The following is a 14,436-nucleotide window of genomic DNA, read 5'->3' as shown; positions in this document are numbered from 1 at the left end:
CAATGGTACTTCTCCCTTGATAAAGAGAAAACCTCTACTTGGGAATCGATAGTAAACGCTTTCATTGATAGGTACAAGTGCAATATTCAAGTTGAAACCGATCATAGACAACTTGAGATGCTAAGACAAAAAGAGAATGAAGGCTTTACTTCTTTCTTTAATAAATGGAGGGAAACTTCCGCCAAGATGATTGAAGTCCCCACCGAAAAGGAATATGTGAGGATGTTTATCAAGAATCCAAGAGAAGTACTCGAAGCATTTAAAATATCAACACAATCTGAATACTTTCAAGGCCGTTTATGACATCGGAATTGAAATCGAAGATGACCTCGCAAAGCAAAAAGCTACTAACAATAGTAACCACGGTGGCTGGAAAGGAAAGAAGAACGACAATCCTTCTTCTTCCGAAAACGCCCACTCTAGTAACAATGTTAGTACCTTTGATCTCAGTGAAGTTTTAGCCATAGATAACCAAGGATCTAAGAAGCAACTAAAGAAAGACTTCACCCCCATTGGGATGAGCTACGATACTACCTTCGATCGACTCCATGCCAAAGGACTCATTACTCCCATTGGACCTATTCAAGATCCCGCACCTGAAAAGAGATTGCCTAGTTGGAATCCAGACGAACACTGCAAGTACCATCAAGGTAGGGGTCATGCTACTGAGAGCTGTTGGAAGCTAAAGGAGGCTATCCAACATTTGATTGATGATAACAAGCTTCCCATGCCTCCAGTTAACAAGAAGAGCGAGTGATGATAAAGCAAATAACACAAGACAAGAGGCGAGCTTCAACGAAAAGATTTCGCGACCTCTTTTTTCTATTTCTTTTTTTATTTACCCTTTTCCCTAATAAGTCTAGCATAGGCACCTTTTTATTCTCCTTAGATTTATTTTGTAGGATCATTATATATATATATTTTTTTTATATAAAATGAGCATTTATTTTATTGCATTGCATTTAAAAAAAAAAATAAAAAAAATGTCGAATTAAACACAAGGTATACCAATGATTTAAGGCACCCCTTGTAGCCACATCATATCTCCTTTCACTTTTCAATTTTACAATCCTTTCTTCATAAACCACTTTGAGCCTCGTCTAACGATAGACCCTTTCTTTTTTCAACCTACATCTACCTAACCTTGGGATGGGATGGTGTGTAACTTATGCAATTGTAAAAAAGACTTGAGTGATTAAAAAAAAATTAAAATAGAAGCAAAAAATAAATAAAAGTGTACAAAAGGGCAAGTGTTCCAATGTCTTTGATATGAAAATATCTTCGATATGAACACGTCTCAGATTGCGTCTCTTATCGAGTGCTTGGTACCGTGCCTGAGAAACATGAATGCCAAGTGAGTGATAGACCGCATGATCGGGATTGCCTACACTTATAAAAATAAAATAGATGCTAAAGCAAAAGATAAAAGAGAGCTAAAAAAAGAGAGTAGAAACTCAAGCATAAAAATATAAAGATTCGAAAGCGAGGTTGCACACCTTGGGGGCTTATCTAGGGTCTTGAGCCTTTATCCCCTTCTTCTTTCAAACCTTTAGCCTAACCACGTTACAACCCTTAAAAAGACCTTTTTGAGGTATACACACTTGTGCGAGGTTCGGCTAGAGCTACGTTCGGCCTGATTCCTAACGGATACGTAGGTAACCTCACATCGAGGTGCGGCCGTAATAAAAATGCATTCATATTCACATACACACACTTACACCATGATCATATCAAGGGATCTCCTATGCTCATCCCTATTTACTTAGAGCTAGACTTGGGGGCTTGATCCCTATATCATTAACTTACCTAGCCTAAGAGTCACCACCATTTGACTCTTCTAAAAATAATATCTTTCCACACACTTAGCTCTTGTGGCCTATCTTTAGTGTCACTATCACACACATCACAGATACATGACCAAATATAATTCCCTTAGGAACCCTTTGTTATGGAATCTTAACACAACGTTGAAGCCTGCCTTGTCATATCAACATCACTCATCAATCATAATTGTCATTGCATCACGAAGTATGAAGTGCTTAGCCTCCGTGCCTAAGTTACCCAAATGCTTTCATCATGGAGTCAACAGTTGAGATAGCCTAGGATGGATTAATCCTTGCACCTTGAGAGACAGTATCAAACAACATCTGACTAAGCTCATTCAACATGCATCTTCAAACTTCGCTTCTTCTTTTTCACGTCTTTCTTTTTCGGGAGAAAGTCGGTACCCTCCACAAAAATGACGGAAAATTTTTGCTTTTTGCATTTTTGAGTCACATTGAGTCAACACTATGCACACACGGGTCACGAGTCACACGTGTCATTTCACTTTGAGTCGAGTCAACCTCGAGTCAAGTTTATACCTTGAGTCGTGTCAAGTCAATGAGTCAGACGACGTTAAACCTAGGTCAACCCTAAGATGATCAAAGAGATTGGCGAAGTTCTATAGTAAAAAATAAATACAGGTGCAGCAGACTAGGGAAGACCCTATCACAGCGTTCGGCGACAAAGTTCAATTCCTGGCGCCAGAGATATTTCAGCAGCGACAGAGCTCGAAGCCTCTCAGAAAGGTGATTTTGACCTCATACAGCAATTTCGGGTTCCTTGGTACGCCAGTTGGCCCCTATAAGCAATTTGACATGATTGAGTAGTAGATTTGATTACAATAGCCAAATTAGTGATCGACCTGACGAAAGATCGTCTCACTTAGCTTAAAGCGCTTAAGAATTGGCTCATCACGGAGACACCGACGTACTGGTTTTAGCGGAAGCAAAGTTTAAGCGAGCTTTAAAGATCGACAAGTGTTGGTCTTCGGTAATTTTCTTCGGAATATTATCGCAACAACTGAGGATGACTTCAAGTAAAGTTATCTTCGACGGCATTCGCTAAGATTGTGGAAATTGTCACTAAAGATTTGAGAAGATAGCACGAGATGGGCGGTCTTCGACGGCATTCGCTAAGATTGTGGAGGTTGTCACCCAAGATTTGAAAAGATAGCACGAGATGGGCGGTCTTCGACGGCATTCGCTAAGATTGCGGAGGTTGTCACCAAAGATTTGAGAAGATAGCACGAGATGGGCGGTCTTCGACGGCATTCGCTAAGATTGTGGAGGTTGTCAACAAGATATGAGAAGAGCGGTTCATGATGAGGCGGTCTTCGATGACTTTTGCTATGATTGGGAAGGTTGTCACTATGATTTAATAAAAGGCTCAAGATGTAGCAACATTTATTGACGGCGTTCCCTAGATTGTGGAGGGTTGTCACAAACAACTGAGGATTGTTTCAAGAGAAGCAATCTTCGATAGTATTCCCTTGGATGTGGAATATTATCAATGTGGATGAGGATTGTTTCAAGAGAAATAATCTTCGGTAGTACTCCCTTGGATGTGGAATATTATCATAGCGGAGGAGGATCGTTTCAGGAGAAGCAATCTTCCAAATTTGGAAGCAGTTACAGGCGTAGCGGTTTTCAAGCGGGATGGCATTCTCTAGCTTGTAGGAGGTCATCAAAACAACAGTGAAGCGGCAGCAAATCGGTTACTTTCAGAGACGTGTGCTCGACGGTGCAAGATACGCGTTTCTTAACTCTTTTATCTGTTTCACTAAACCTAGTTTTGCAGGTATTGGCGTTACAAGAGTGATTTAGGATCGCAGAACGTTATGAATCATTCTCCGTCCCTATCGATACTTTGACTTTCGTTTTTGAAACTTGCGTTTCCCCAAACTCAGTCAAAGTGGGGGCTTCTGTAGACACTCATTTGTGTCTCCCCAAAATCAAACCCAGTGATGAGTACCTTTCACGTCGAATCATAATCGAATGAAGTGAAAGTGTGGAAAGTTTAGTGTTGCGGAAAGTTTTAATTTCTTTTCTCTTCTCTCTGTTTTTGAAAACTTATTTTAAGAAAACAGCCAATCCAGTTTGGTTGGTCCATGATATGGGTCCAATAGTAGTGTAGTTGGATGGGGCTTGCAAAGACCTTTCCAACGATATATTATAAGCCCAATTCCGATGAATATTGAGGAGGTTATGGCCAATTTACCAAACTGGGCCCGGTTTGAGCTTTATATACGGCCCAATGATCTAGAGGAGGGCCTAATATGGTTTATCATTCCTAATGTAATTAGGAATGGTTTTAATCTTCTAGAATCTTCTAGAAGGTTCTTTTCATTCCTAATTCAATTAGCATTGATAAATTGACTTTTGACTTTTCAGAGTTTTAATCAAAATCAAATAGCATTTTCGAGGAAATTATATGATTTTATCCTCCAGTACGGCAAACTTATCGGATTTTCGAAAACGCGTTGGAAATAGGCTTGGCGCCCAACCCCAGGCCTTGGCGCCTGGAACTAGGCCTGGCGCTAGCCATTGGCGCCTGGCGCTAGTGTTGGTGCCTGGCGCCAGCTAGCCAGGGTCGGCGCCAACTCTGTTTTTTGTGCGTCTGACTCTGTTTTGTTTAATTTATCTTTTTGGCTGATTTTCTCTATAAATATCGTATTAAAAACTCCGTTTTGAATCATCAATTCTCCTCATTCATCTACATTCACCAATTCTCATCATTCACCAATTCTCATCATTCACCAATTCTCACGAATTCTCATCTACAATCAGTTTTCTTTATTCTCTCATCTTTCTTTCTTTCTCTTAATTCTAACTTTGCTTTTTTTATACAAAATTCCACATTCACAAGATCTAGAAACACCTAGCCATATTTGAAGTTGCCTTCGCCCTAGACGTGAAAGGTTTAATTTCTGAGGGTTTGGTCCCAAATCTCTCTTTCAATTATTTAATTTAATTGTTTTGTTTATTATTTTCCTTGAAGTTATTAACGTGTGTATTTTGTTATTAGAAAGAGGTACGAGGCATCAAAGTAAGTACTTTAATTGATTTTTATTGATGTTATGATGTAGAAATCATGTTTATATTGTTATTATGATATTCCTAGTATCATGTTTAGGGAAAAGGTTATAATATCAAATATGCTTATTATGATTCCTGCGATGTTTCCTACTTTCTTCCTAATATTTATGATTGTTAGTATCATGTTAGGGTTAAAGATTTGATTTTTATTGCTTAGTGACATGCTAGGGTTTGTTATTAATCTTGTTAGTATTATGCCTAGGATTTTGCTATTATTATTATGCTTTAATATTAACATGAACGTGATTATAATTTATGATGATCATTATTTTGATAATGCTGATTTTATATATTTATGATGATTTATATTCATGATATTTATTATTTATTATGTTGCTTGATTTATTTTTATTGCTTGATCACACCTTTGATGCATGTTTAAAGGGAATTTGTACTTGTAATCACGCTTAATAAGATATTTAATAATCTTGTTAGGGTTAATTTGATTATAATTTCAAGTGATCACCAATAATAGATTTATTTGTGCATTTAATTCAACCAACATAGATAAACAGGTTTAGGGTTAATCCTATTGATTGCATGTTAGTCAAGAAGCGCACATGAATACGATTAGAATAAAGTAGAGGCCTATTATTAGGGCAGGTTCAATCTCTTTTAGGTTGGATTTGTACCTTCATCCCCGAACCCTTATTTGGTTCTAGACCTTATGGAGTTGACGATCTCTTGGATCGTTAAGGGGTGTAACCTTCACCTCGTGAACGGTTTACAAGTTCCTAAAAAACTTGTTGGCGACTCTTTTGCTCTATCTTCTTCCCTTTTGGACGCCACCGTACTTTAGTGTATGATCACCTCGTGAACGGTTTACAAGTTCCTAAAAAACTTGTTGGCGACTCTTTTGCTCTATCTTCTTTCCTTTTGGACGCCACCGTACTTTTTTAGGAACCAAATAAGGGTTCGGGGATGAAGTTACAAATCAAACCTAAAAGAGATTGAACTTGCCCTAATAATAGGCCTCTACTTTATTCTGATCGTATTTATGTGCGCTTTCTGATTAACATGCAATCAATAGGATTAACCCTAAACCTGTTTAATCTATGTTGGTTGAATATAATGCACAAATAAATATATTATTGGCGATCACTTGAATTATAATCACAATTAACCCTAACAAGATTATTAATTATCTTATTAAGCATGATTACAAGTACAAATTCCCTTTAAACATGCATAAAAGGTGACCAAGCAATAAAGAATAATGTATCAAGCAACAAAGAATAAATAATCATGAACAATAATTATAATAATAATAATAATAATATCATCATAAATAATCATCATCAAAATAATAATAATATTCATAATCATCATAAATTATAACAGTTATAATCATAATCATGTTAAAGCATAATAAAAATAGCAAGATCCTAAGCATGATACTAACAAGATTAATAACAAACCCTAGCATGTCACTAAGCAATAAAAATAAAATCTTTAGCCCTAACATGATACTAGCAATCATAAATATTAGGAAAAGAATAAAAGGCATCATATCAATCATATTTAATATTAAAATTAACCTAGACATGATACTAGGAATATCATAATAACAATATAAACATGATTTCTACATCATAATATCAATAAATCATTAAAGTACTTACTTTGATGCCTCGTACCTCTTTCTAATAACAAAATACACACGTTAGTAAATTCAAGGAAAATAATAAATCAAACAATTAAATTAAATAATTGAAAGAGAGATTTGGGACCAAACCCTCAAAAATTAAAACCTTTCACGTCTAGGGCGAAGGAAACTTCGAATATGGCTAGGTGTTTCTAGATCTTGCGAATGCGGAATTTTGTATTAAAAAAGCAAAGTAAGAAAGAATTGAATGTCTAAGAGAGATGAATGACTCAATTGGTGAATGAATGAATGTAGATGATGATAATTGGTGATGATTGGTCCCTGAAAACGGAGTTTTAATACGATATTTATAGAGAAAATTGGCCAAAAAAGATAAATTAACAAAACAGAGTCTGACGCTTAGGAAACAGAGCTGGCGCCAACCCTAGCTAGCTGGCGCCAGGCACCAGCCTTAGCGCCAAGCGCCAATGGCTAGCGGCAGGCGCCAGGCCTGGTTCCAGACGCCAAGGCCTGGGGTTGGACGCCAAGCTTTATTTTAACGCGTTTTCGAAAATCCGATAAGTTTACCGTACTGGAGGATAAAATAATATAATTTCTTCGAAAATGCTATTTGATTTTGATTGAAACTCTGAAAAGTCAACAAAGTCAACTTATCAATGCTAATTGAATTAGGAATGAAAAGAACCTTCTAGAAGAATCTAGAAGACTAAAACCATTCCTAATTGCATTAGGAATGATAAATCATATTAGGCCCTCCCCAAGATCATTGGGCCGTACATAAAGCTCAAACCGGGCCCAGTTTGGTAATTTGGCCATAATTTCCTCAATATTCATCGGAATTGGGCTTATAATATATCGTTGGAAAGGTCTTTGCAAGCCCCATCCAACTACACCACTATTGGACCCATATCATGGACCAACCAAACTGGATTGGATGTTTTCTTAAAATAAAGTTTTCAAAAACAGAGAGAAGAGAAAAGATATAAAAACTTTTCGCAACTCTAGACCTTCCACACTTTCGTTTCATTCGATTATGATTCGACGTGAAAGGTACTCATCATTGGGTTTGGTTTTGGGGAGACACAAATGGGTGTCTACAGTATCAAGTTTATAGTTTAAACTCCAGTAGAGTATGAGTAATTATTGGATAAAATATTAATTGATTGTCTTTCCAATTGTATAAAGAAACACATGTTGGTGTTCTAATATCACATAACATTCATGGCCATGCATATAGTAAGTTTAATAAAGTGATCACTAGTGTTGAAAACTGACCAGAGTTCAAATTTAGAGAAGTGACTGGATGTGATAATTAAATTAGGCCATCCGGGTTTAATAATTACCCGTTATGGAAACCTGAAGTTTCGTTTGATACTGTGCTGACGCTCTCTCAACGTTAAATGTATGAAATGAATTGAATGGCAAGACATAACATTGAGATTGAGCTATATATATTTGGATTGTGATTCACACTAATTTGTATTGATGAAAATTTCAAGAGTTAATAGGTTATAAAAAGGAGTAATGAGTGACCAGAAGTTCACCAAAATAACGTATATATTATTGTAAACTATCAGAGAACCAGAAGCTCAACAAATACATTATTTAAAGCTTTAAAGATCCATAAGATCGCCACCTAGTAGAATTACAAGCAAGTGATCTATGCTTGTATAAAAATTCTTTTGATTGGGGCTATTATATGTCAGCACATAAGAAATTGGAAAAGAATGGAAAATGTACAACTGCACAACACATGTCTCCCCATTGACATTGTTTCCAGAAGATATTATGAAAAGGGTAATATATAATAAATAAACCTGCAATGTAAAGTTAACGAAGTAATGATTCTTCGTTGAAGTTGTTCTCCAGAAGAGATGAAACTTGTTTAATACAAATCTTCTGAGAAATAAATTTTGAATGTGATCCTCCTAATGAAGTGAATTTTATTAATGCAAATTTGTCTACTAAGTTGGTATATAATAAGATGCCCCTATAAATGAGATATTTTACCAACTTAGGGGGAGAAGAACGAATTAGCAAAAGTTAAAAAAATTAATTAAAATAAATAAATAATATATATGATTCCTGTAATGGTAGTTTGAAAAGTTATATGCCAACTTTTGTATATATATTATCAAGATATGTTGCACAATTATGATTTGATTTGTATTCAGTTATGACTCATGTTGCATAGCATTGAAGATGCATTTTGGTCATATTAATTATGTGTATACATTGAGATAAAATCTTGCCAATTGTACTTGAATCACTACACCTGAAGTGTAGGTTGTTTATGACCGGTTCCAAAATAAAGATTTGTTTAATAGATATGACATTTGGCAAAATAGTGCAATTGACACTAATAGTGTAATAGTATATAAATACCATACTGTATGAAATACCCTAAAAGTGGTATAGATATCTGAATTATTATAATAGATGGCCTATGATGTAAGAAAAGTTATGATGGTACCAATGAGAAATGTATTCAGATATCATAGTAAAATAGCATGCGGAATGTAAGTTAAAGGAATTTTATGATACCGGTACATAATGGAACCGATGAATAATATGCATATGCATAATGGAATGGACTAATGAGTAAGGGGTCTGAAATACTAGTATATGTACATTTTGATGTCGACATAATGATAATAATCATAAGTTCATCATGGACCCGAAGTCTAATGAAATATGGGTTTTTAAATCCACACTGTACAGTGTCTTGCATCATTTTGAGTCTTATATTCATGTGCATGTGAGTCATAGGTTAATGGTTTATTGCATATGTAGGAAGTTAGATGCAATACTCATTGTATAATTTGTTTAATATGTTATCATGTTTTATATATCTCATATTGCATGGATTAATTTCTTACAATGGATGTGGTGTATGTGAATGTTCATTTAAAGAATAGTAAGACATATTTACAACTTTGATGAAAAATTAGAAAGAGATATTTATATTCCAATAGGCTTATAATTGTAATGAAATTATTGATGACACTTATTTAATAATATGTTATGAATCATGTAAAAGGAGTTCCTGAAGAACTTATATACGACGTATTAAATGCCCAACCCTACAAATTTTTATGTCTTGAATATTGCAATTATTATCAAACTCTTGAAAAGTCTATGTGACTACATTATTGACATCTCAACCTGAAGCTTGAGCATATGAGAGTTAGTAAGATTTACTATTTGTATTTACAAGAGAGCTATCATGTCAATCATGAAACATCTAAATAATATCAATGGAATACTTATGCGCGAGAATGTTTTCTCATGGTCCAGAAGAACCATGATTAGCGTACATAATACATATGTTATATTATAATTCATATGAGATTGAAGAATGACATTAATAATATCAAGTTTTGTCATCAAATTATTATTAATAAATGTTAAATCAAATAATGATCACCAATATTTATTATTAATGACTTCCAGAAGAAGTCATAACCGCTTGAGTTTAACCTTTTTAATCAACTATTAAATAGAGATTTGAAATATTGATATTAGAGATAAACACATGTATGGTGAAATGAAGACACTTCACATGTTAGCGTGAAGACTTGAAGATGCAATTTCAATTTAGGGAGATCGAAGATCAAGATCAACAAGTGATATTTTACCAACTTATTAAAAGATATCCAACATATTGGATTCATTGCTGCGACACTAGAATATCTCAAGTTATGTATTCATCAGGGGGAGAAAATACGACTGCACTCTTTTTCCCTTGACCATGGTTTTGTCCCACATTGGGTTTTCCCGGTAAGGTTTTTAATGAGGAAGCATCTCGAGCGTATTACAAAAAGTTGTACTCTTTTTCCTTCATTAGGTTTTTTATCCCATAAGGTTTTTCCTAATAAGGTTTTAACGAGGCACAATATTCGATAATGGACATCCAAGGGGGAGTGTTATGAAATATTGTATGGATATCCATTATCCTTCTTTATCATTTCAGAATGTTCTAGAACTAGAGTTTATTGTTATCTAAGCAATTCCTAGTTATATTGTTTGTATATATATATATATATATATATCCCAACTCTATGGAATAAGATAGACTGATCTATTCTCTCCCTAATTTCTCTTCTTTCTCTTTAATTTTATAACAGGACGTACCGTCCACGTAAGCAAGTGTAAATCTGATTTTTATTTTAAAAAATAATTATTGGAAACCGCTAACTGAATTAGCGGTTCGTTAAACTAAACAGTTAATTTTAGTAGTTTAAAGTAAATTAAATTAGATGAAAGAATTGAAGAACGACAATTAAAAAGATAATGAGAGAGATGAGAAATACTCTATTAAGTAGTATATATGTAGGAATGAATTGTATCACCCCAATAATTCTCCTTTTTACAAACCACCTAATTTAAATAAAATAGAGGATAACCATTGGCATGTTACCGCTACATGTAAAAACGTTAAGGCTTTATCAAAGTATCACAACGAAAAATCCAAAGTTAAGTGTTTAAAATAATATAATTTAGAAAAAAAACCAATAAGTCAAAGCTTACAAACTGGAACCATAAAGGTCCTTGTTAAAACCCAAATCAATATTCAAAATCCCATAACTTAAATGAAATAGTGAACATAATAAAATTCAACACAAAGAACAAATACTCTCAATCACACCAATCCCTTGACAATGCGTATGTCAAATCCCCGAACTTCACATCATCAAGCTAACATGTGCAATACTGCTCCCCAATAATACAAGTGTAATAACTGGGTCATTACAAGGTCATTGAAAGGCGAAGTCCATGACCAAAAGAAAACACACACAAAAGCACGCAATCAGGAAAGCTAAGTACGTACAAGCTACAACGTACCAAGCCTAGCATGCTCAATTAATTAAAATAAATAAACATACAACACGAATTCATTAGTCAAGACTCCACACTTGAACAATCAATTGAGTCAACATACTTACTAACCAATTCCAAACACTTGACTCTTTATATTTAATTTAATTAATTTAATTTGGAGTAAGCGATAGACGAGGTTGTCCAATCCACCAAATCATTTTGGTCCCAAATGATCATTTAAATTAAAAGTTTAGCACGATGCAAGAATGGCCGCTACTCCATTCTCACAAAATTAGTCTAGGATCCCATCTAACTTTCATTATAAAATAAAATTGTAAATACCAAAAGAAAAGAGGACATGTTGATCAAATAAGCCTCGGAAATCCACGGGCTACCACCGTGTACCCCAACCCATTAATGTCAATACTCTAGAAGTGCACGCTTTACAGATTTTTATTGCTCATCCATGTTTCACTTTTACGTGGTTACCAATTTAATTAATATCCGACTCATTCAAGTAGACCATACATAATAATAATATATATAATTCACTTTTAATCTTATTTAGGACAACAATGATCACATCACAAATTGACCTTTAATTTTATTAAATTCCAAATTATCCAAAATTGTTGAACATAGTCAACCCACTTAGCCATTTCGGCTTAATCCACTTTTACTAAACATACTAACAAGTCATGCTTGAGAAATAAATAAAATAATAATAATAATAACCTTGTGGAATAATTAATAAATTCATTCCACTTAAACCATTCAATTTCAATCCTTTAATAATCCAAACGTGGTTATCAAACTAATCCAATAAAATATGCTTGTATCAACATTTCATACAAACAATTAATCCAATTTAATTCAACATGCTTGCATCCATCATTCCTCACAAACATAATCAATTCACCAAAACATGTCTCATAAACATTAGCACGTGAATTAATTCAATGTATAACCAAACAATTTTCATCCAAATGTTCACTAAACATGAAACTAAGTTCTTTCCTTTTGATACCTAAGCATGATATTATTTACCGCGAAGTAGACATGTATGTACCTTGTATAAACAATTCTTTGTGCCACTTTTAATCACTTAAAAGTCTCCTAGGGAAAAATCACTTGCTAGAAAACAACCAATAATTAAGAATTAATACCCAAATAAATTTCTAGCAATATAATTCGATGTAAAACACCTTAAAACTTCCTTTAAAACATGTTTTTATGCTTAATTAGTCAATAGAAATCCAATAGGAACAAAAGCCCTGATTTAATTGATCATAAGAACTCTAAAATCCCAATCTAAATAAATTAAAACCCTAGGTTTTAAAACTACAAAATCTGAATATTTGTAACACAAATATAATATGAAATTATTAGTTCAACACATCAAAAACATGATTGTGATACTAAATAAACTAATTTCAAACAATAAAATCAAACCCAAAACAATTTAACAATTTTAAGCAAGAAAAATAAAAAGAAAACAAAGGAGAGAGAGGGAGGAGCAACCACGGTGGGTCGTTGCTGCAGGTAGGTCGCCTGCAGCTGGACGACTGCGGCGGCGACAATAGGGAGCAGACGACAGTTGGTGGGGCAGCAATGGTGGTGAGTGAAAACTCAAGTAAGAAAAGAAAGGGAAAGGAAAGAAAGAAAAAAAAAAAAGAAAAAGGAAAAGAAAAATAAATAAAAATAAAGGAGAAAGAAAATAAGACTAACCTTTTGTGTGGGGAAAATTTTGGGAATTTATGGGGTATTTATACGAGAGAGAGAGAGAGAGAGAGAGAGAGTTGTAGGGTAAGTAGGAATATTGGGCCTCATAAATTAAATGGACTAGACTTTGTTTGTATGAGATTAAATTGTAGAATGAAGGTTCATAATAATTTGTACCAAAATAATTTTCGACCCAAATTAATAATTTGAAACTTTTGAATTAAATTCCGAAAAAATACAAATAAATATTATAAATAAAATAAAATTTCATTTATAAATTATTTAAAAATATGGGGGTTACATGAATATAAAGAAAAAGATTTTAGCTGACATGTTAAATAACACTAAGTAAAATTGGGTATCAAGGCAAAAGAGCATGCATGCAAATATATTTTGGTTCTCCATACAATAATGCATGAAAACGCCTATAGATTCTCCATAAGAACTAAAAAGTAATTATTGACTTCACCATGAAAATACCCATTGGTGAAATACAATTAAATTATTGGCTTCTCCATGAAAATGTCTTTTGATTCCCCATACAATGATGCATGAAAATACCCATTGGTTAACAATGATGCATGGAAATACCCATTGGTTCTCCATCTCTGTCCTTCTTTGTCTTGTCTTAGAAGCCACGTGATCTGCCAATATTGTCATTTTTTTAAGGGAAGTTTCTCTCTCTAAAAATCAAGAGCATCTCTCACTAGAAAAGTGTGTTCTTCCTAGTTCACTAGGGTCTGTAAGGTTACTTCAAATTCTTCAAGATTTTTCTTTCTGCATGCTTTAGATCTTCTTCTTATCTCTGCAACTAATTAGGCACGTAGGATTCTTGCATAGCTCCTACTAGATTGGAAAGGGATATCATTCGTTTTCTTTATCTATGGATTACCTCGTTGCCTTTTCGCTTATCAAGGTAATCAATTTCTTGGTTTGGTGAAACTCCTCGTCCCCAGTAAAAGCTTTAAACATTTTATTAGCTTTTCTCGTCTTTATTTCAAGTTTTCCGAGTGCCACCTTGTTGGGTTTCTCACCCAATAGAAATCCAGCAGCCACCTCTCTTCTTCTACTGGTGCAGTGTGATAATATATTTAGGTGGCTATTTATGTCTGAGCATTAAATTCTTCAATTCTTGCTCCCCATGCTTGTTTTGTTTCCAATTCTCGAAAATTTAAGTTTGGCTATTGTAGACACCCATTTGTGTCTCCCTAAAACCAAACCCGGTGATGAGTACCTTTCACGCCGAATCATAATCGAATGAAGTGAAAGTGTGGAAAGTCTAGTGTTGCGGATAGTTTTATTTTCTTTTCTCTTCTCTCTGTTTTTGAAAATCTATTTTAAGAAAACAGCCAATCCAGTTTGGTTGGT

Source organism: Chenopodium album, chromosome 3, assembly GCF_948465745.1.
Source record: "Chenopodium album chromosome 3, dcCheAlbu1.1, whole genome shotgun sequence".
In the NCBI taxonomy this organism is placed as follows: domain Eukaryota; kingdom Viridiplantae; phylum Streptophyta; class Magnoliopsida; order Caryophyllales; family Amaranthaceae; genus Chenopodium; species Chenopodium album.
This window is presented reverse-complemented; position numbering follows the sequence as displayed.